The following is a 25,541-nucleotide window of genomic DNA, read 5'->3' on the forward strand; positions in this document are numbered from 1 at the left end:
GGGGACATGCACACAGGACATGCACACAGCACACAGGGGGACATGCACACAGCACAGGGGGACATGCACACAGCACAGGGGGGCATACACACAGGGGGACACATGCACACAGCACAGGGGGACATGCACACAGCACAGGAGGACATACACACAGGGGGACACATGCACACAGCACAGGGGGACATGCACACAGGGGGACACATGCACACAGCACAGGGGGAAATGCACACAGCACAGGGGGACATGCACACAGGGGGACACATGCACACAGCACAGGGGGACATGCACACAGGGGGACACATGCACACAGCACAGGGGGACATGCACACAGCACAGGGGGACATGCACACAGGACATGCACACAGCACAGGGGGACATGCACACAGGGGGACACATGCACACAGCACAGGGGGACATGCACACAGCACAGGGGGACATGCACACAGGACATGCACACAGCACAGGGGGACATGCACACAGGACATGCACACAGCACAGGGGGACATGCACACAGGACATGCACACAGCACAGGGGGACATGCACACAGGGGGACACACACAGCACAGGAGGACATGCACACAGGAGGACACGCACACAGGACACTTACACAGCACAGGGGGACATGCACACATGGGGACACGCACACAGGACACTTACACAGCACAGGGGGACATGTACACAGGAGGACGTGCACACAGCACAGGGGGATATGCACACAGGAGGGACATGCACACAGGGGGACACATGCACACAGCACAGGGGGACATGCACACAGGGGGACACTCACACAGCACAGACGGACACGCACACAGGAGGACATGCACACAGCACAGGAGGACATGCACACAGGACACACACTTACACAGCACAGGACATGCACACAGGACACTTACACAGCACACAGGGGGACATGCACACAGCACAGGGGGACATGCACACAGGAGGGGCACGCACACAGGGGGACACATGCACACAGCACAGGGGGACATGCACACGGGGACACGCACACAGGGACACTCACACAGCACAGGCGGACACGCACACAGGAGGGACACGCACACAGGAGGACACGCACACAGCACAGGAGGACATGCACACAGGAGGACATGCAGACAGGGGGACACGCACACAGGGGGACACGCACACAGGGGGACACGCACACAGGACACACACTTACACAGCACAGGAGGACATGCACACAGAGGGACATGCACACAGGACATGCACACAGCACAGGGGGACATGCACATAGGGGGACATGCACACAGCACAGGAGGACATGCACACAGCACAGGGGGACATGCACACAGCACAGGGGGACATTCACACAGCACAGGGGGACATTCACACAGCACAGGGGGACATGCACACAGCACAGGGGGACATGCACACACAGGAGGGACATGCACACAGGGGGACACATGCACACAGCACAGGGGGACATGCACACAGGACATGCACACAGCACAGGGGGACATGCACACAGGGGGACACATGCACACAGCACAGGGGGACATGCACACAGCACAGGAGGACACGCACACAGGAGGACACGCACACAGGGGGACACGCACACAGGGGGACACGCACACAGGGGGACACGCACACAGGACACACACTTACACAGCACAGAACATGCACACAGGACACTTACACAGCACACAGGGGGACATGCACACAGGACACTTAAGCCCCATACACACGAGAGGACTTATGTCCGACAGACTTCCAAAGGAGTTCCGCCGGAGTTCCGCTGGAGTTCCGCCGGAGTTCTGACAGACTTTTCGGCCGAACGGACTTGGCCACACACGATCACACTAAACTCCGACGGATTCGAACGTGATGACGTACGACCCGACTCGAATAAGGAAGTTCATAGCCAGTAGCCAATAGCTGCCCTAGCGTCGGTTTTAGTCCGTCGGAGTAGCATACACACGAGCGGATTTTTCGAAGGGGACCGGGTCCGGCGGAGTTCCGTCGGGAAAATTTGAAGCATGCTTCATTTCTAAAGTCCGTCAGACTTTTGCGAAGCTAAAGTCCGTTGCAGCCCACACACGATCGGATAGTCTGACGGACTCGGTCTGACGGACTTTGGATGTTGAAAAGTCCGCTCGTGTGTACGGGGCTTTACACAGCACACAGGGGGACATGCACACAGCACAGGACATGCACACAGCACAGGACATGCACACAGGACACTTACACAGCACACAGGGGGAATCGCACACAGCACAGGACATGCACACGGGAGGACACGCACACAGCACAGGACATGCACACGGGAGGACATGCACACAGGACACTTACACAGCACAGGGGGACATGCACACAGGAGGACGTGCACACAGCACAGGGGGACATGCACACAGGGGGACACTCACACAGCACAGGAGGGACACTCACACAGGGGGACATGCACACAGGACACTTACACAGCACACAGGAGGACACGGACACGCACACAGGAGGACTTGCACACAGCACAGGGGGACATGCATACAGCACAGGGGGACATGCACACAGGACACACACTTACACAGCACAGGACATGCACACAGGACACTTACACAGCACACAGGGGGAATCGCACACAGCACAGGACATGCACACAGGGGGACATGCACACAGGAGGACACGCACACGGGAGGACATGCACACAGGGGGACATGCACACAGGAAACACACTCACACAGCACACAGGGGGACATGCACACAGGGGGACATGCACACAGCACAGGTGGACATGCACATAGGGGGACATGCACACAGCACAGGGGGACATGCACACAGCACAGGGGGGCATGCACACAGGACATGCACACAGCACAGGGGGACATGCACACAGCACAGGGGGACATGCACACAGCACAGGGGGACATGCACACAGGACACACACTTACACAGCACACAGGTGGACATGCACATAGGTGGACATGCACACAGGACATGCACACAGCACAGGGGGACATGCACACAGGACAGGGGGACATGCACACAGGACATGCACACAGCACAGGGGGACATGCACACAGGACATGCACACAGCACAGGGGGACATGCACACAGGACATGCACACAGCACAGGGGGACATGCACACAGGACATGCACACAGGACATGCACACAGCACAGGGGGACATGCACACAGGACATGCACACAGCACAGGGGGACATGCACACAGCACAGGGGGATATGCACACAGGACATGCACACAGCACAGGAGGACACGCACACAGGAGGACACGCACACAGGGGGACACGCACACAGGGGGACACGCACACAGGACACACACTTACACAGCACAGAACATGCACACAGGACACTTACACAGCACACAGGGGGACATGCACACAGGACACTTAAGCCCCATACACACGAGAGGACTTATGTCCGACAGACTTCCAAAGGAGTTCCGCCGGAGTTCCGCTGGAGTTCCGCCGGAGTTCTGACAGACTTTTCGGCCGAACGGACTTGGCCACACACGATCACACTAAACTCCGACGGATTCGAACGTGATGACGTACGACCCGACTCGAATAAGGAAGTTCATAGCCAGTAGCCAATAGCTGCCCTAGCGTCGGTTTTAGTCCGTCGGAGTAGCATACACACGAGCGGATTTTTCGAAGGGGACCGGGTCCGGCGGAGTTCCGTCGGGAAAATTTGAAGCATGCTTCATTTCTAAAGTCCGTCAGACTTTTGAGAAGCTAAAGTCCGTTGCAGCCCACACACGATCGGATAGTCTGACGGACTCGGTCTGACGGACTTTGGATGTTGAAAAGTCCGCTCGTGTGTACGGGGCTTTACACAGCACACAGGGGGACATGCACACAGCACAGGACATGCACACAGCACAGGACATGCACACAGGACACTTACACAGCACACAGGGGGAATCGCACACAGCACAGGACATGCACACGGGAGGACACGCACACAGCACAGGACATGCACACGGGAGGACATGCACACAGGACACTTACACAGCACAGGGGGACATGCACACAGGAGGACGTGCACACAGCACAGGGGGACATGCACACAGGGGGACACTCACACAGCACAGGAGGGACACTCACACAGGGGGACATGCACACAGGACACTTACACAGCACACAGGAGGACACGGACACGCACACAGGAGGACTTGCACACAGCACAGGGGGACATGCATACAGCACAGGGGGACATGCACACAGGACACACACTTACACAGCACAGGACATGCACACAGGACACTTACACAGCACACAGGGGGAATCGCACACAGCACAGGACATGCACACAGGGGGACATGCACACAGGAGGACACGCACACGGGAGGACATGCACACAGGGGGACATGCACACAGGAAACACACTCACACAGCACACAGGGGGACATGCACACAGGGGGACATGCACACAGCACAGGTGGACATGCACATAGGGGGACATGCACACAGCACAGGGGGACATGCACACAGCACAGGGGGGCATGCACACAGGACATGCACACAGCACAGGGGGACATGCACACAGCACAGGGGGACATGCACACAGCACAGGGGGACATGCACACAGGACACACACTTACACAGCACACAGGTGGACATGCACATAGGTGGACATGCACACAGGACATGCACACAGCACAGGGGGACATGCACACAGGACAGGGGGACATGCACACAGGACATGCACACAGCACAGGGGGACATGCACACAGGACATGCACACAGCACAGGGGGACATGCACACAGGACATGCACACAGCACAGGGGGACATGCACACAGGACATGCACACAGGACATGCACACAGCACAGGGGGACATGCACACAGGACATGCACACAGCACAGGGGGACATGCACACAGCACAGGGGGATATGCACACAGGACATGCACACAGCACAGGAGGACACGCACACAGGAGGACACGCACACAGGGGGACACGCACACAGGGGGACACGCACACAGGACACACACTTACACAGCACAGAACATGCACACAGGACACTTACACAGCACACAGGGGGACATGCACACAGGACACTTAAGCCCCATACACACGAGAGGACTTATGTCCGACAGACTTCCAAAGGAGTTCCGCCGGAGTTCCGCTGGAGTTCCGCCGGAGTTCTGACAGACTTTTCGGCCGAACGGACTTGGCCACACACGATCACACTAAACTCCGACGGATTCGAACGTGATGACGTACGACCCGACTCGAATAAGGAAGTTCATAGCCAGTAGCCAATAGCTGCCCTAGCGTCGGTTTTAGTCCGTCGGAGTAGCATACACACGAGCGGATTTTTCGAAGGGGACCGGGTCCGGCGGAGTTCCGTCGGGAAAATTTGAAGCATGCTTCATTTCTAAAGTCCGTCAGACTTTTGCGAAGCTAAAGTCCGTTGCAGCCCACACACGATCGGATAGTCTGACGGACTCGGTCTGACGGACTTTGGATGTTGAAAAGTCCGCTCGTGTGTACGGGGCTTTACACAGCACACAGGGGGACATGCACACAGCACAGGACATGCACACAGCACAGGACATGCACACAGGACACTTACACAGCACACAGGGGGAATCGCACACAGCACAGGACATGCACACGGGAGGACACGCACACAGCACAGGACATGCACACGGGAGGACATGCACACAGGACACTTACACAGCACAGGGGGACATGCACACAGGAGGACGTGCACACAGCACAGGGGGACATGCACACAGGGGGACACTCACACAGCACAGGAGGGACACTCACACAGGGGGACATGCACACAGGACACTTACACAGCACACAGGAGGACACGGACACGCACACAGGAGGACTTGCACACAGCACAGGGGGACATGCATACAGCACAGGGGGACATGCACACAGGACACACACTTACACAGCACAGGACATGCACACAGGACACTTACACAGCACACAGGGGGAATCGCACACAGCACAGGACATGCACACAGGGGGACATGCACACAGGAGGACACGCACACGGGAGGACATGCACACAGGGGGACATGCACACAGGAAACACACTCACACAGCACACAGGGGGACATGCACACAGGGGGACATGCACACAGCACAGGTGGACATGCACATAGGGGGACATGCACACAGCACAGGGGGACATGCACACAGCACAGGGGGGCATGCACACAGGACATGCACACAGCACAGGGGGACATGCACACAGCACAGGGGGACATGCACACAGCACAGGGGGACATGCACACAGGACACACACTTACACAGCACACAGGTGGACATGCACATAGGTGGACATGCACACAGGACATGCACACAGCACAGGGGGACATGCACACAGGACAGGGGGACATGCACACAGGACATGCACACAGCACAGGGGGACATGCACACAGGACATGCACACAGCACAGGGGGACATGCACACAGGACATGCACACAGCACAGGGGGACATGCACACAGGACATGCACACAGGACATGCACACAGCACAGGGGGACATGCACACAGGACATGCACACAGCACAGGGGGACATGCACACAGCACAGGGGGATATGCACACAGGACATGCACACAGCACAGGGGGACATGCACACAGGACATGCACACAGCACAGGGGGACATGCACACAGCACAGGGGGACATGCACACAGGACATGCACACAGCACAGGGGTACATGCACACAGCACAGGGGGACATGCACACAGGACATGCACACAGCACAGGGGGACATGCACACAGCACAGGGGGACATGCACACAGGACATGCACACAGCACAGGGGTACATGCACACAGCACAGGGGGACATGCACACAGGACATGCACACAGCACAGGGGGACATGCACACAGCACAGGGGGACATGCACACAGGACATGCACACAGCACAGGGGTACATGCACACAGCACAGGGGGACATGCACACAGGACATGCACACAGCACAGGAGGACATGCACACAGGACATGCACACAGCACAGGGGGACATGCACACAGGACATGCACACACCACAGGGGGACATGCACACAGCACAGGGGGACATGCACACAGGACATGCACACAGCACAGGGGGACATGCACACAGCACAGGGGGACATGCACACAGGACATGCACACAGCACAGGGGGACATGCACACAGCACAGGGGGACATGCACACAGGGACACACACACAGCACAGGACATGCACACAGGACACTTACACAGCACAGGGGGACATGCACACAGCACAGGGGTACATGCACACAGCACAGGGGGACATGCACACAGGACATGCACACAGCACAGGAGGACATGCACACAGCACAGGGGGACATGCACACAGCACAGGGGGACATGCACACAGGACATGCACACAGCACAGGGGGACATGCACACAGCACAGGGGGACATGCACACAGGACATGCACACAGCACAGGGGGACATGCACACAGCACAGGGGGACATGCACACAGCACAGGGGGACATGCACACAGGACATGCACACAGCACAGGGAGACATGCACACAGCACAGGGGGACATGCACACAGGACATGCACACAGCCAGGAGGACACTGTGGGGTGGAGGGACCCGGGGCCCATGCATCTGTCTGTACCCCCCCCCCCCCCAATCATGTGTGGCGGCCCCCTGGTGTCTCGGCTTCACTCACCGAGTCACTGGATGCTGAGCCTGAGTCCTGAGACACTTCTAACAGCGCGCTTCTCCCCGCCGGCCCCTCCACTCTTTTCGTCGGTCCCAGGTCAGGTGATGTCACGATGCATACAGTACAAGCACCTGGCCTGGGATGGACGGGGGAAGGAGGGGCCGGCGGGGATCAGCACACAGTTAGCATCTACATCGCGGCATGTAATTCAGCCGCTGTAAGTGGCCTCTCATATGGCCGAGTCCGGGCCCCTAATGTCTGCGGGCCCTCGGGTGGCGCCCGAGTGACCGACTGGTCAGTCCGCCCCTGCATGTGTGAGACTTTTACACAGTGTGGCCACATACAGAGGCCCAACATGCAGGGAGCGCCATCAGGCGTTCTGGAGCACCCAGGACAATTCTGACATTTCTCTCCTACATGTAAAAATCATCATTTATTTGCTAGAAAATTACATTGAATCCCAAAACAGTTTATATATATGTTTTTTTAGCAAAGACCCTGGAGAATACAATGGTGGTCGTTGCAACTTTTTGTCTCGCACGGTATTTGCGCAGCAATTTTTCGTTTGTGTTTTAAAAAAAAACACAGTAAAGTTAGCCCAATTTTTGCATAATGTGAAAGATGAAGTTACGCTGAGTAAATAGATACCTAACATGTCACTCTTTAAAATTGCACGCGCTCGTGGAATGGCGCCAAATGTCGCTACTTAAAAATCCCCATAGGCGACGCCTTAATTTTTTTGTTACTGGTTATATGTTTTGAGTTACAGAGGAGGTCTAGGGCTAGAATTATTGCTCTCGCTCTACGTTCGCAGCGATACCTCATATGTGTGGTTTGAACACCGTTTTCATATATGGGCGGGACTTACGTATGCGTTCGCTTCTGCATGTGAGCACATGGGGACAGGGGCGCTTTAAAAAAAAAAAAATATTGTTAATTTTACTTTATTTATTTTAGTTTGACATTTTTTTCCCCAAAAATAAATTTTTTGATCACTTTTACTCCTATTACAAGTAATGTAAACATCCCTTGTAATAGGAATATGGCATGACAGTTCCTCTTTACAGTGAGATATGGGGTCAATAAGACCCCACATCTCACCTCTAGGCTGGGAAGCCTGAAAAAAAAAAAGAGATTCTGGATTTGATCGTATTGGCGAGTCGGTAGAAGCACCGGAGGGCGGCGGGAGGGGGGGGGGATGTCTATGGCTGGGTATTGCAGGGTATCACCGACTATGGCTGGGTATCTCCGGGTATGGCAATTTATGCCAGGGTATTGCAGAGTATTGGCTGGAATTGTACTGCAGAGTATTGGAGGGTAGTGCAGAGTATTGGCGGGTGTTGCAGAGTATTGGCTGGTGTTGCAGAGTATTGGCGGGTGTTGCAGAGTAATGGCTGGCATTGCAGAGTATTTGCGGGTGTTGCAGAGTATTTTCGGGTACTGCAGAGTATTTGCGGGCATTGCAGAGTATTTGCGGGTGTTGCAGAGTATTTGAGGGTATTGCAGAGTATTGGCAGGGAATTGAGGGGTTAAATTTTGGTGAGCAGCGATGTGGGCACTGCTGAGACCGATCTCTTCCCCCTCTCTGTACCGATCAGTACAGAGAGGGGGAGGGAGGAACTGGCATCATAACATGACGCCGGTTTGTTTACAAGTGATCACTCCGTCATTTGACGCGATGAGCGGCCGTTTACCGTGATCCGTGATACAGGACCCGGCGGTCGCGGGTGCTCTGGAGTGCGTGCCCCAGGGGTCGCACGCGAGAGCGGAATTCTGGGAGGACGTCATATGACGGCCTCCCAGAGTTAAACAACCGCCCTGTAGCCGTCATTTGGCTATGGGCCGGTTGTTAAGTGGTTAAACAGGAATGCAGGAGATGGTTTCTTGTGATGTGACCAAGGCGAAGGCAGGAATGAAGAGACCTGCAGATCTTTAAGTAGGCGGGACTGACGAGCACATCCACAACAGCTGCTAAACTGTGGAGAGATATGAGAGCTGCCAATTATCTGACAGCTGAGCGGCCAGCTCAGAGAAGGAAGGGCTGACCAGCCCTGACAATCAGGCCCCAGACTACACTCCATGTGTGTATATATATATACAGTGGTGTGAAAAAGTGTTTGCCCCCTTCCTCATTTCCTGTTCCTTTGCATGTTTGTCACACTTAAGTGTTTCGGAACATCAAACCAATTTAAACAATAGTCAAGGACAACACAAGTAAACACAAAATGCAATTTGTAAATGAAGGTGTTTATTATTAAAGGTGAAAAAAAATCCAAACCATCATGGCCCTGTGTGAAAAAGTGATTGCCCCCCTTGTTAAAACATACTATAACTGTGGTTGTCCACACCTGAGTTCAATTTCTCTAGACACACCCAGGCCTGATTATTGCCACACCTGTTAACAATCAAGGCATCACTTAAATAGGAGCTGCTTGACACAGTAAGGTCCACCAGAAGATCCTTAAAAGCTACACATCATGCCGAGACCCAAAGAAATTCAGGAACAATTGAGAAAGAAAGTAATTGAGATCTATCAGTCTGGAAAGGGTCATAAAGCCATTTTCAAAGCTTTGGGAATCCAGCGAACCACAGTGAGAGCCATTATCCACAAATGGCGAAGACTTGGAACAGTGGTGAACCTTCCCAGGAGTGGCCGGCCGCCCAAAATTACCCCAAGAGCGCAGCGACGACTCATCCAAGAGGTCACAAAAGACCCCACAACAACGTCCAAGGAACTGCAGGCCTCACTTGCCTCAGTTAAGGTCAGCGTTCATGCCTCCACCATCAGGAAAAGACTGGGCAAAAATGGCCTGCATGGCAGAGTTCCAAGGAGAAAACCACTGCTGAGCAAAAAGAACATCAAAGCTCGTCTCAATTTCTCCACAACACATCTTGATGATCCCCAAGACTTTTGGGACAACATTCTGTGGACCGATGAGACAAAAGTGGAACTCTTTGGAAGGTGTGTGTCCAAGTATATCTGGCGTAGAAGGAACACTGCATTTCATAAAAAGAACATTATACCAACAGTAAAATATGGTGGTGGTAGTGTGATGGTCTGGGGCTGTTTTGCTGCTTCAGGACCTGGAAGACTTGCCGTGATAAAAGGAACTATGAATTCTGCTGTCTACCAAGAGATCCTGAAGGAGAATGTCCGACCATCTTTTCGTGTACTCAAGCTGAAACGAACTTGGGTTCTGCAGCAGGACAATGATCCTAAACACACCAGCAAGTCCACCACCGAATGGCTGAAGAAAAACAAAATGAAGACTTTGGAGTGACCTAGCCAAAGTCCTGACCTGAATCCTATTGAGATGTTGTGGTATGACCTTAAAAAGGCCGTTCATGCTCGAAAACCCTCTAATGTAACTGAATTAGGACAATTCTGCAAAGATGAGTGGGCCAAAATTCCTCCAGGACGCTGTAAAAGCCTCATTGCATGTTATCGCAAACGCTTGGTTGCAGTTGTTGCTGCTAAGGGTGGCCCAACCAGTTATTAGGTTTAGGGGGCAATCACTTTTTCACACAGGGCCATGATGGTTTGGATTTTTTTTCACCTTTAATAATAAACACCTTAATTTACAAATTGCATTTTGTGTTTACTTGTGTTGTCCTTGACTATTGTTTAAATTGGTTTGATGTTCCGAAACACTTAAGTGTGACAAACATGCAAAGGAACAGGAAATGAGGAAGGGGGCAAACACTTTTTCACACCACTGTATATATATATATATATATATATATATACAGCCTGTACCTGCAAACATTATACCTGCTGTCATAATATGACTCATTTACAGAGACTAGACTTGGGGTGTTTCCTATCGCTATCCCATGGCTGAAGGGTGGTGAATAGGGATGAGCCAAACACCCCCCGGTTCTGTTTGCACCAGAACTTGCAAACGGACCGATAGTTTGCACAAACTTTCAAACCCTGTTACAGTCTATGGGACTCGAACGTGAGAAATCAAAAGTGTGAATTTTAAAGGCTAATATGCAAGTTATTGTCCTAAAAAAGGGTTTGAGGACCCAGGTCCTGCCCCAGGGTACATGTATTAATGCAAAATTTTTAAAAACTGCTGTTTTTTCAGGAGCAGTGATTTTAATGATGCTTAAAGTGAAAAAATAAAAGTGAAACATTCCTTTAAATATCATGCCTGGGGGATGTCTATAGTATGCCTGTAAAGTGGCCTGTGTTTCCCGTGTTTAGAACTGTCCCTGCACAAAATGACATTTCTAAAGGAATAAAAGTCATTTAAAACTGTTTACGGCTTTAATGTAATGTCTGGTCCCGGCAATATGGATGAAAATCATTGAGAACAAAGGCATGGGTACCCCGCCCCCAAGCCCATTACCAGCCCCTTTGGGTCTTGTATGGACATTAAGGAGAACCGCACACCCAAATTATAAAAAGGAAAGGCGTGAGGCCCCCAGGCCCTATATACTCAGAACAGCAGTATACAGGCGGTCCAAACAAGACAGGGACTGTGTAGGTTTGTTATTAAGTAGAATCTGTTTGTAATTTTTAACTGGTACATTTTTAAAGTGTCGCTCCAGCCCAAAAATCTATTTTTAAGCTTTTTGGAAAACATAGGGAAAGGTTATCACCCCTGTATAATTTGTTTTGCTGTCTGTGCGCACCTGTTCAGAAGATTTCACCTCACTTTCTGTCCCAATGACAATTGGATTGTTAAAATTTGGGTTTTTTTGTGAAACAAGGAACTCTTACAGGAGAGAATTTCCCTTCCTAGGGGTAGATTTCCTCTCACTTCCTGTTGTCTCCTTCTGTTTGAAAGTAGGAGTTGTTTGTAAGTTGGATGTTTGAAAGTAGGGGCCTGCCCTATATACTCAAAATATAAACGCAAAAATGTGGGCCTTAGGTGTTGGTGTTGCCACAACACTGTAATCCCTCACAGTTACTCTGGGTGGGCGCAGGAACGGTCCCTGCTGTGAAATATTAGATCAAGAATTGTAATTACATGCCTCTGTTGAACAGGGGCAGAAAAATTGGGCCTTAGGCACTGGTGCCACAACACTGCAACCCCTTACAGATACTCTAGTTGGGGCGCAGGAATGAGCCCTGCTGCAAAGTATTGCATCAAAAATTGGCCTGTGACCAATTATGGCTCTCTTCGCTGACGGCGCTGTGATTGGCCAAAGCATGCGGGTCATCGTGCATGCTTGGCCAATCATCAGCCAGCAATACACTGCTATGACGCAGTGCATTATGGGCGGTGACACGCCGCTCTAATTTGGCACGAACGGACCATAATGTTCGATCTTCCTCTTGAAATCGAAGCTCATCCCTAGTGGTGAAGTATGGGGCAAGATTCCTCACCCTGCTGCCATTCCTCATTATATTTCTTAGAAAAAAGAAGAAAAAAAAACACATACAAAGACAATTAAGGTACGACCAATCTTTATTGGAGATAAATCTATAGATGGAAATGATTGTCGGGCTTCGGAGAACATCGGAGATCAGTGACGGTTGTCCTAGGACTCCTCAAAGGCAGGGCCTTTTTACACTAAGCCTAAACCTTAAGATGATTCAGAGGAAGGCGAAAACCCCCCCGGCCAGATGGGCTCCAAGGGGGGGAAAAATTCCTTCCTGACCCCCTAAGGCGATCGGATTGTCCCTGAATCATCAGTCTAGGGTGCCCAGTTCATCTCATATAGAGAAAAAAAACATACATAGAACCATACAGACCATATGTATTGCAGGTATGTATGCAATAAAACACACCTACCTGCTTGTTCACAATCATCTTTGGGGCTCATTCAGAATATATGCATTGAGCATCCGCACAGATCAGCGCCCCCACACTGATCAGTGCCTCCGCCCGCCGCACCGATTCCTTATGTTTTCTGTGCCCAGCCCCTACAGGAGGACTGGTGGTACCCCCTTATTGGTGGCCCTGGTGGTGGCATGTAGACATGCTGTGTATGATGGTATGCATGGTGCTATATACGCAGGTATGCATGCAATAAAACACACTTGCATGCTTGTTTACAATCATCTTTGGGGATCATTCAGAATATATGCATTGAGCATCCGCACAGATCAGTGCCTCCCCCACTGATCAGTGCATCCGCCCGCCGCACCGATTCCTCATGTTTTCTGTGCCCAGCCCCCTACAGGAGAACCAGTGGTACCACCTTATTGGTGGCCCTGATGGTGGTATGTATAGTGGTATGTTTGGTACTAGGTGGGCATGCTGAGTATGGTGGTATGTATGGCCCTATGTATACATTCTATGTATGGTTCTATGTATGGTGTAGGGAGATCATTGCCAGTGTGCCACAATTATCTCACTCAGTACTGCTTGTGTTACCGTCTCACAGCAGGCAACTCTCTTTTGATGTTAAATACCCTTGGATTGTGGTAACGAGGCTCTGCCCTCTCATAGTAGCGAGGAGGCTCTGCCCTTGGATGGTGGGGACCAAGCTCTGCCCTTGGATGGTGGGCACCAGGCTCTCTGTTTTTCACTACCCTCGGATGATGGCAATGAGGCTCAGCCCTCAAATGTTGATGACGGGGCTCTCTGATGTCATTGCTTCTTGGATGGTGATGAGGAGGCCCTCTGTTAATGTCATTGCCCCTCGGTTGGTGGTGACGAGGCAGCCGCCACCAGTGTAGGGACCTGTGTTGGTACAGCCGTACCTGGTCCCTAGGAGGGTTCCTCAAGCTTTTGGTTGAGTCTTCTTCTGGGAACAGCAAATTGACTTGTTTGTCCAGCCACATTGATAGTTGGGGATTCAGAAGCTGCAGAAAGGGAAATAGAGGGCTGATGGGAAGACCTTCCGGTTACTGAAGTGGCAGCCGCCACCATTGTAGAAATCTGTGTTGGTACAGCCGTACCTGGTGCTCTCTTGAAGATAGGTGCTGATGAGAATCTTTCAAGAGAGTGATGACGTAGTGAACTCCGGTGATGATGACTTGAAGATCTTCTCTGTCATGTTCACTAGCAAGTCATCCTCATCTCCTAGATTAAAATTTCTTCCAGCGCTTTGGTCATCTTCACTCCCAAAAACGCTGCACCCCTTCCATTTAAATGCAATCCATCACTGCTATAAAAACGGTGACCGAATGTAAAGTCAACCCAGTTCGTCATGAAGCCAAAGCCCTCCTTCCTGCAATAGTTTCTCAGCCAGTAGTTAAGATCTCTAAGCTCCTGCTGCCTCTCTGGTGTGGCTCGAGGTTCAGGCAATATTTCTGAAAATACTGCCTTGGCTCTCCTTTTCTTCAATATAGCCGCTAAGTCCCTGAAATCATTTTTTAAGGCGCCCCATCTTCCTCTAACTTTGTCGTTCGTACCAATATGTATCATGACAGCGGGGTTCCTCCCAGCCCCATTCAATAATCCGTCCATGCAATCTACAATGTTCCGAACCCGGGCGCCCGGTAAACAACATACTGTTTTGCGATAAGGGGATTGGTGACAGATTGCCTTCTGTATCCTTCCAATAATTGAATCCCCTACCACTAGTATGTGTCTATCCTGTCTTGTAAGATTGCTCCCATGTTCACTGGAGACGTTCCCTTGGCATTTTGGTGGATTCTCTGTGTGAACGTCACATGCTGGTGGATTTTTCATGTGAATGTCGCACTCTGGTGGAGTGGACACATGTAGGTCAAAGTCTGGTGGAGTGGCCACGTCCGCGGCGCACTCTGGTGGAGTGGCCACGTCCGCGGCGCACTCTGGTGGAGTGGCCACGTCCGCGGCGCACTCTGGTGGAGTGGCCACGTCCGCGGCGCACTCTGGTGGAGTGGCCACGTCCGCGGCGCACTCTGGTGGAGTGGCCACGTCTTGGGCGCACTCTGGTGGAGTGGCCACGTCCGGGGCGCACTCTGGTGGAGTGGCCATGAATTGGTCGCACTCTGGTGGAGTGGCCACGTCCGCGGCGCACTCTGGTGGAGTGGCCACGTCCGGGTCGCACTCTGGTGGAGTGGCCACGTCCGGGTCGCACTCTGGTGGAGTGGCCACGTCTTGGGCACACTCTGGTGGAGTGGCCACGTCTTGGGCACACTCTGGTGGAGTGGCCACGTCCGGGGCGCACTCTGGTGGAGTGGCCACGTCCGGGGCGCACTCTGGTGGAGTGGCCATGAATTGGTCGCACTCCGGTGGAGTGGCCACGTCCGGGTCGCACTCCGGTGGAGCGGCCACGTCCGGGTCGCACTCCGGTGGAGCGACCACGTCCGGGTCGCACTCCGGTGGAGCGGCCACGTCCGGGTCGCACTCCGGTGGAGCGGCCACGTCCGGGTCGCACTCCGGTGGAGCGGCCACGTCCGGGTCGCACTCCGGTGGAGCGGACACGTCCGGGTCGCACTCCGGTGGAGTGGACACGTCCGGGTCGCACTCTGGTGTGCAGTCAATACCGCTTACACCTACAATAAAAAAAGAGAGGAATTAGATTTAGCACCTTCACCTACATTTCATATATTTTTCTTTGTAGAACATCAAATTATGGAGAGAAGAGATGAAAACGCTGGTGCCAGAGACCATGAATAAACTCTACAGGACAGGGACACAAGGAGGACTAATGTTGGCCTTTGTATAAAAATGCTGGTTGCCTGCCACTCATCCCGACCCAGTGGCTGGCAATAATGGCATGAAAAGTCAGAGGGGCTGGTTGTACCCAGCCCATAATCCGCCTGCCCATACATGGTTAGAATCTTGGCTGGTCCTTGCTTAGCCGGGTGAGATTGGAAGTGTCTATGGCCGGCTTTAGGAGCGCAGACACTTCTAATGACAGCACTTGGGGTAAAGGCATAGTGCATATTAAAATGCTGATGGATAATGAATTAGTGCGGTTTTATTTGTGTTGGTTTTGTCCGTCTGTCTGGCCTTGTTTACAAGGGTGATGAAGCCCATATAACATGAACGGGACGTTTCTACAACATCTGCATCTTCCAGGTGCTGCATGCAGGCAGTCCATTGACAATGAGTAGAACGCACAGCTGCACGCACGCAGCCACTTCTCCTAATATGACATGCACTGTCTGCATTCAGGGCCATTCGCCCACACCCAGGACCGCTGCTAGAAATCAGCTTACATGACTGGGCCCCCTACCACCTATAAGAGCCAGGGCCTGAGCCTGCGCCCCCCCACATCACATTCAGCCAGCAGAGGAAAAGGAGGTGGTGTGCTCTGTGAAGAAATGAGGGGGTGACAACATTTTCCTAACAGTGTAAGGGGCATAAAACCTGCACAGCACACAGCCATCTCATATGTGTAGAAAATGCTGTCATGTTTAACCCCTTGCTTACCGGCCACTTAAACCCCCCTCCCCCTCCTATCCACACCAATCCTCAGCTTTCAGCGCTGTCGCACTTTGAGTGACAATTACACGGTCATACAACACTGTACCCAAATGACATTTGTATCATTTGTTCCCCCAAATAGAGATTTCCTTTGGTGGTATTTCATCTCCTCAGCGGTTTTTATTTTTTTAAATATAAAAAGACCGAATTAAAAACATATTCTTTTACATTTTTGTTAAATGTTATAACGGGTAATTTTTGTCTGTCATTGATGTACGCTGACGAGGTGGCACTGATGGGCACCGATGGGTGGCAGTGATGGGCACTGATCAGTTACACTGATAGGCAGCACTTCTAGGTGTCAATGATTAGCACCACTGGTGGGCATTGATGGGTGGCACTGGTGGGCATTGATAGGTGGCACTGGTGGGCATCGATAGGTGGCACTTTTGGGCATTGATAGGTGGCACTTTTGGGCATTGATAGGTGGCACTGGTGGGCATTGATAGGTGGCACTTTTGGGCATTGATAGGTGGCACTTTTGGGCATTGATAGGTGGCACTGGTGGGCATTGATAGGTGGCACTGGTAGGCACTGATGGATGGCAGTGATGGGCACTGATCAGTTACACTGATAGGCAGCACTTCTAGGTGTCAATGATTAGCACCACTGGTGGGCATTGATGGGTGGCACTGGTGGGCATTGATGGGTGGCACTGGTGGGCATCGATAGGTGGCACTTTTGGGCATTAATGGGTGGCACTGGTGGGCATTGATAGGTGGCACTGGTGGGCATCGATAGGTGGCACTGGTGGGCATTGATAGGTGGCACTTGACATTAGGTGGCACTGGTGGGCATCGATAGGTGGCACTGGTGGGCATCAATAGGTGGCACTGGTGGGCATTGATAGGTGGCACTGGTGGGCATTGATAGGTGGCACTGGTGGGCACTGTTACTCTATAAATGAGGCATAATCGCCTCTTCCTTTTCAGGGTCGATGTCCCTTTAAGATGAGCCGGTGATCGGCTTTGTTCTTCTCCTGTCAGCAGAGGAGAAAAAAACGATCACTGAGCTTTTGTTTACATCATGTGATGAGCCGTCATTGGCTGATAACTGATCACATGGTAAGGGATCGGGATTGGCCCCGTACTCGGATCGGTGGTCACCCGAGTCTCAGTGACTCGGTGATCACGGCGCCCTCCGCAGGGAGCGTGCACAGGGGGATGTCATATGACGGCCTCCCGGGAATTCACGTCCGCGCTGTGCCCGTCATTTGCCCATAGCGCGGATGTCAGGGGGTTAAACAGGTGGTGAGGAGGCAAAATAACACCTTCTTGCCTCCTGTCAAATGCCCTCTGAAGAGCGACCTGAATGTGGATTGCTGTTCAGAGGGCACAACATGTTTAAATGAGCCCTAAGGCAGTTCAGACAATCCCTTATTTTTTGTCCATTCAGTAGGGAACAGGAGGGACTATTTCATGTTTTCTTTGGGGCACTGCTAAGTAATCTTCTGGTTTTCAACAAGTACAAAATCCCGGGGAGACGGTGCCAATAAGAGATCTATAACCATCCATCTGCGTGTGTATGGACCTCCCAGTAGTGTGCAGACGTGGATTGTTGGGGATGAAAACAAAAGATTGACATACATGACTACAGAGGTGCAATCACAAAGAGACCATCAAAGAGACAGCGGGGGAGGGATCTGGGTCCCATGTGGGATGGTCGGATGGTCATGGGGGGGGCGGCATTATCTGCACTGCCCATGGGGGGGCGGCATTGTCCGCACTGCCCATGGAGGGAGCGGCATTGTCCGCACTGCCCATGGGGGGCGGCATTGTCCGCACTGCCCATGGGGGGGCGGCATTGTCCGCACTGCCCATGGGGGGGCGGCATTGTCCGCACTGTCCATGAGGGGCGGCATTATCCGCACTGCCCATGGGGGTCGGCATTATCCGCACTGCCCATGGGGGGGCGGCATTGTCCGCACTGTCCATGGGGGGGGGCGGCATTGTCCGCACTGTCCATGGGGGGGGGCGGCATTGTCCGCACTGCCCATGGGGGGCGGCGTTATCCGCACTGCCCATGGAGGGAGCGGCATTGTCCGCACTGCCCATGGAGGGAGTGGCATTGTCCGCACTGTCCATGGAGGGAGCGGCATTGTCCGCACTGCCCATGGGGGGCGAGCCGGCGGCATTATCTGCACTGCCCATGGGGGGCGGCATTATCCGCACTGCCCATGGGGAGTTGGCATTGGGGGGCACTGAACCAATTGGCACCTTTGTTTTGTTTTTTGTGGGTTTACATCCACTTTAAATATTGCTTATAAATGTGTGTTTATTAGGATTGTACAATAAGTACAGCTTCCCCCCCAGGCCCCAAAAAACTGCACTAATCTACCCCCAATAGTGGAAATGCCTCTGATCAGGCTCCACTGCCTGTCTCAACTACCACCAAAAGTGAATGCTACCACCCTGGGTATGGGGTGAGTGTGGGCAGAAGAGCTTCCCCCCAAGTTTCATCTGCCCTCACTCCCCAACACCCAGCGTACTGGTGCTTCTCTAAGGCCCCACCAAACTGCACTTATCTACCCCCCCCCAAGGGGGGCAATGCCTCTGATCAGGCTCCACTGCCTGTCTCAACTACCACCAAAAGTGAATGCTACAACCCTGGGTATGGGGTGAGTGTGGGCAGTTGAGCTTCCCCCCAAGTTTCATCTGCCCTCACTCCCCAACACCCAGCGTACTGGTGCTTCCCCCCCAGGCCCCAAAAAACTGCACTCATCTACCACCAAGTGGTGGAAATGCCTCTGATCAGGCTCCGCTGCCTGTCTCAACTACCACCAAAAGTGAATGCTACCACCCTGGGTATAGGGTGAGTGTGGGCAGAAGAGCTTCCCCCCAAGTTTCATCTGCCCTCACTCCCCAACACCCAGCATGTTGGTGCTTCCCCCCCAGGCCCCAAAAAACTGCACTCATCTACCACCAAGTGGTGGAAATGCCTCTGATCAGGCTCCACTGCCTGTCTCAACTACCACCAAAAGTGAATGCTACCACCCTGGGTATGGGGTGAGTGTGGGCAGTTGAGCTTCCCCCCAAGTTTCATCTGCCCTCACTCCCCAACACCCAGCATGTTGGTGCTTCCCTCAGGCCCCACCAAACTGCACTAATCTACCACCAAGAGTGCAAATGCCTCTGATCAGGCTCCACTGCCTGTCTCAACTACCACCAAAAGTGAATGCTACCACCCTGGGTATGGGGTGAGTGTGGGCAGAAGAGCTTCCCCCCAAGTTTCATCTGCCCTCACTCCCCAACACCCAGCATGTTGGTGCTTCCCCCCCAGGCCCCAAAAAACTGCACTAATCTACCCCCAAGAGTGCAAATGCCTCTGATCAGGCTCCACTGCCTGTCTCAACTACCACCAAAAGTGAATGCTACCACCCTGGGTATGGGGTGAGTGTGGGCAGTTGAGCTTCCCCCCAAGTTTCATCTGCCCTCACTCCCCAACACCCAGCGTACTGGTGCTTCCCCCCCAGGCCCCAAAAAACTGCACTCATCTACCACTAAGTGGTGGAAATGCCTCTGATCAGGCTCCGCTGCCTGTCTCAACTACCACCAAAAGTGAATGCTACCACCCTGGGTATAGGGTGAGTGTGGGCAGAAGAGCTTCCCCCCAAGTTTCATCTGCCCTCACTCCCCAACACCCAGCATGTTGGTGCTTCCCCCCCAGGCCCCAAAAAACTGCACTCATCTACCACCAAGTGGTGGAAATGCCTCTGATCAGGCTCCACTGCCTGTCTCAACTACCACCAAAAGTGAATGCTACCACCCTGGGTATGGGGTGAGTGTGGGCAGTTGAGCTTCCCCCCAAGTTTCATCTGCCCTCACTCCCCAACACCCAGCATGTTGGTGCTTCCCTCAGGCCCCACCAAACTGCACTAATCTACCCCAAGAGTGGCAATGCCTCTGATCAGGCTCCACTACACCCACTCAACTACCACCAAAAGTGAATGCTACCACCCTGGGTAGGGGGTGAGTGTGGGCAGAAGAGCTTCCCCCCAAGTTTCATCTGCCCTCACTCCCCAACACCCAGCATACTGGTGCTTCTCTAAGGCCCCACCAAACTGCACTTATCTACCCCAAGGGTGGAAATGCTTCTTCTTAGGCTCCGCTGCACCCATTCATCTACCCCCAAGGGTGGCAGTGCCTCTTACTGCATAGTGTTTTATACATTTGCAATTTAGTCTCTTCTGTGTGATTTTTTATTTGATATTTTAATAAAATGTCATAACTTAATTATATTTGTCGGTGTGGTTTTGTTACATTTCTATAGAACTGTTTCTTTAGGGTTTTTTTTATGTGAACAGAGGGGGATGGGTATTCCGTTTTGTTTTTTTGAAAACCTGATCGCTGGCTGATTGACAAATAAAAGCGATCATCTATGGCCAACGTTGGGGACTTTAGCAGCACATAGATTGTGTCATTTTCTCTCCTTCTACAATGGGGGGGACAGAAAGAAACTTGCTTGATTCCCCCCATCAACACAGAGGGGGAAATCCCTCCCATAGTGATATTGTGTTCCGCCAGCGGGGAGCTTATCCCGCTAGCAGAACAGAATGATCACTGCTGGCAGCCATAGCCACTGGCTGCGATCGCATGAAAGAAATCCAGCAGGCTGGGTGTGCTGAAGTCGATGGATTTCAGTACAACCAGCCTGCCCGTGGATGGATTGAATCTCAGCCCTGTCCCTGTTGAAGCAGTCGAGGTTCAATCCTTCTGTGGCCGGTTTTAGATGGTAAGTTCCGAGAGGGCTGATATGAATGTACAATATAAATGTGTAAATTGTCGGCATTATAGATATACATGTGATAAATAAAATACATTTATGTTTTAGGGAAATCACGTAAATTGGAAGGTTGTGACTGGATCTCTTTATAGGATATTTAGTGAAAGCAATAAAGAGTAACAATCCTATGTAGGGACAAACCTGCAACTAAACATATATATAGAGTTAGGGCCGCACTTCACAGAGAAGCCTTGGGGGGGCGCTGCACCTTCCACATAGATTTGGAAATGAGAGCAACAAAAGTCTCCTCTGAATTATTAGACGTGACAATTCGTTTTTGTTTTATTGCTGGATAGTTGGTAAATCTGCTTGGAAATTCTTTTCCTGTATTGTGCAATCTCCTTCCACGTGCAACCATAAAAAGACAGAGCGGGCGCCCAGGCCTAGTGCCTCACCCTAAAACCATCGCTTTATTCATAGAAAAAGTGGTAATTATTATACTCACAAGGTGACAAATGTATCAATCACATCACATAGTAACACCGTCATCCAATCCACATTGCCTCACATTAGGGATGAGCGGAACACCCCCGGATCGCATCGCATCAGAACTTGGGTACAGACAGAACATTTGTGTGAACACCAGTGAAGTCTATGGGACACGATATATGCAAGTTATTGCCATAAAAAGTGTTTGGGGACCCGGGTCCTGCCCCAGGGGACATGGATCAATGCAAAAAAACGTTTTTAAAATGGCCGTTTTTTGTTTTTTTTTAGGAGCAGTGATTCTAATAATGCTTAAAGTGAAACAATAAAAATTAAATATTCCTTTAAATATCATTCCTTAAGGGTTCCCTTAGTCTGCCTGTAAAGTAGCGCATTTTCCCCATGTTTAGAACAGTACCGCAGCAAAATGACATTTCTAAAGGAAACAATGTCATTCAAAATTGCTCGAGGCTGTAATGTATTGCCAGATCCCAGCAATATACATAAAAATCATTGATAAAAACAGCGCGGGTTCCCCCCTCCTTACATCCGGTGTCCCCATCAGTCCTTCTTACATCCGGTGTCCCCATCAGTCCTCCTAACATCTGGTGTCTCCATCAGTCCTTCTTACATCCGGTGTCCCCATCAGTCCTCCTAACATCTGGTGTCCCCATCAGTCCTTCTTACATCCGGTGTCCCCATCAGTCCTCCTAACATCCGGTGTCCCCATCAGTCCTCCTAACATCCGGTGTCCCCATCAGTCCTTAAATCCGGTGTCCTCATCAGTCCTCCGAACATCTGGTGTCCCCATCAGTCCTCCTAACATCTGGTGTCCCCATCAGTCCTTCTTACATCCGGTGTCCCCATCAGTCCTCCTAACATCTGGTGTCCCCATCAGTCCTCCTAACATCTGGTGTCCCCATCAGTCCTCCTAACATCTGGTGTCCCCATCAGTCCTCCTAACATCTGGTGTCCCCATCAGTCCTTCTTACATCCGGTTTCCCCATCAGTCCTCCTAACATCCGGTGTCCCCATCAGTCCTTCTTACAACCGGTGTCCCCATCAGTCCTCCTAACATCCGGTGTCCCCATCAGTCCTCCTAACATCCGGTGTCCCCATCAGTCCTTCTTACATCCGGTGTCCCCATCAGTCCTCCTAACATCTGGTGTCCCCATCAGTCCTCCTAACATCTGGTGTCCCCATCAGTCCTTCTTACATCCGGTGTCCCCATCAGTCCTCCTAAAATCTGGCGTTCCCATCAGTCCTCCTAACATCTGGTGTTCCCATCAGTCCTCCTTACATCCGGTGTCCCCATCAGTCCTCCTAACATCTGGTGTCCCCATCAGTCCTCCTAAAATCTGGCGTTCCCATCAGTCCTCCTAACATCTGGTGTCCCCATCAGTCCTCCTTACATCTGGTGTTCCCATCAGTCCTCCTTACATCCGGTGTCCCCATCAGTCCTCCTAACATCTGGTGTCCCCATCAGTCCTCCTAAAATCTGGCGTTCCCATCAGTCCTCCTAACATCTGGTGTCCCCATCAGTCCTCCTTACATCTGGTGTTCCCATCAGTCCTCCTTACATCTGGTGTTCCCATCAGTCCTCCTTACATCTGGTGTCTCCATCAGTCCTCCTAACATCTGGTGTCCCCATCAGTCCTCCTTACATCCGGTGTCCCCATCAGTCCTCCTTACATCTGGTGTTCCCATCAGTCCTCCTTACATCTGGTGTCCCCATTAGTCCTCCTTACATCTGGTGTCCCCATCGGTCCTCCTAACATCTGGTGTCCCCATCAGTCCTCCTAACATCTGGTGTCTCCATCAGGCCTCCTAACATCTGGTGTCCCCATCAGTCCTTACATCTGGTGTCTCCATCAGTCCTCCTAACATCTGGTGTCCCCATCAGTCCTTACATCTGGTGTCCCCATCAGTCCTAACATCTGGTGTCCCCATCAGTCCTTCTTACATCCGGTGTCCCCATCAGTCCTCCTAACATCCGGTGTCCCCATCAGTCCTCCTAACATCCGGTGTCCCCATCAGTCCTTCTTACATCCGGTGTCCCCATCAGTCCTCCTAACATCTGGTGTCCCCATCAGTCCTCCTAACATCTGGTGTCCCCATCAGTCCTTCTTACATCCGGTGTCCCCATCAGTCCTCCTAACATCTGGTGTCCCCATCAGTCCTTCTTACATCCGGTTTCCCCATCAGTCCTCCTAACATCCGGTGTCCCCATCAGTCCTTCTTACATCCGGTGTCCCCATCAGTCCTCCTAACATCCGGTGTCCCCATCAGTCCTCCTAACATCCGGTGTCCCCATCAGTCCTTCTTACATCCGGTGTCCCCATCAGTCCTCCTAACATCTGGTGTCCCCATCAGTCCTCCTAACATCTGGTGTCCCCATCAGTCCTCCTAACATCTGGTGTCCCCATCAGTCCTCCTAACATCTGGTGTTCCCATCAGTCCTCCTTACATCTGGTGTCCCCATTAGTCCTCCTTACATCTGGTGTCCCCATCAGTCCTCCTAACATCTGGTGTCCCCATCAGTCCTTCTTACATCCGGTGTCCCCATCAGTCCTTCTTACATCCGGTGTCCCCATCAGTCCTCCTAACATCTGGTGTCCCCATCAGTCCTCCTAACATCTGGTGTCCCCATCAGTCCTCCTAACATCTGGTGTCCCCATCAGTCCTCCTAAAATCTGGCGTTCCCATCAGTCCTCCTTACATCTGGTGTCCCCATTAGTCCTCCTTACATCTGGTGTCCCCATCAGTCCTCCTAACATCTGGTGTCTCCATCAGGCCTCCTAACATCTGGTGTCCCCATCAGTCCTTACATCTGGTGTCTCCATCAGTCCTCCTAACATCTGGTGTCCCCATCAGTCCTTACATCTGGTGTCCCCATCAGTCCTAACATCTGGTATCCCCATCAGTCCTTCTTACATCTGGTGTCCCCATCAGTCCTCCTAACATCCGGTGTCCCCATCAGTCCTCCTAACATCCGGTGTCCCCATCAGTCCTTCTTACATCCGGTGTCCCCATCAGTCCTCCTAACATCTGGTGTCCCCATCAGTCCTCCTAACATCTGGTGTCCCCATCAGTCCTTCTTACATCCGGTGTCCCCATCAGTCCTCCTAACATCTGGTGTCCCCATCAGTCCTCCTAACATCTGGTGTCCCCATCAGTCCTTCTTACATCCGGTGTCCCCATCAGTCCTCCTTACATCTGGTGTCCCCATCAGTCCTCCTAACATCCGGTGTCCCCATCAGTCCTTCTTACATCCGGTGTCCCCATCAGTCCTCCTAACATCTGGTGTCCCCATCAGTCCTCCTAACATCTGGCGTCCCCATCAGTCCTCCTAACATCTGGTGTCCCCATCAGTCCTCC

This window comes from Lithobates pipiens, unplaced genomic scaffold (genome assembly GCF_037356315.1).
Source record: "Lithobates pipiens isolate NorthernLeopardFrog02 unplaced genomic scaffold, aLitPip1_a1.2 Scaffold_77, whole genome shotgun sequence".
Lineage (NCBI taxonomy): Eukaryota > Metazoa > Chordata > Amphibia > Anura > Ranidae > Lithobates > Lithobates pipiens.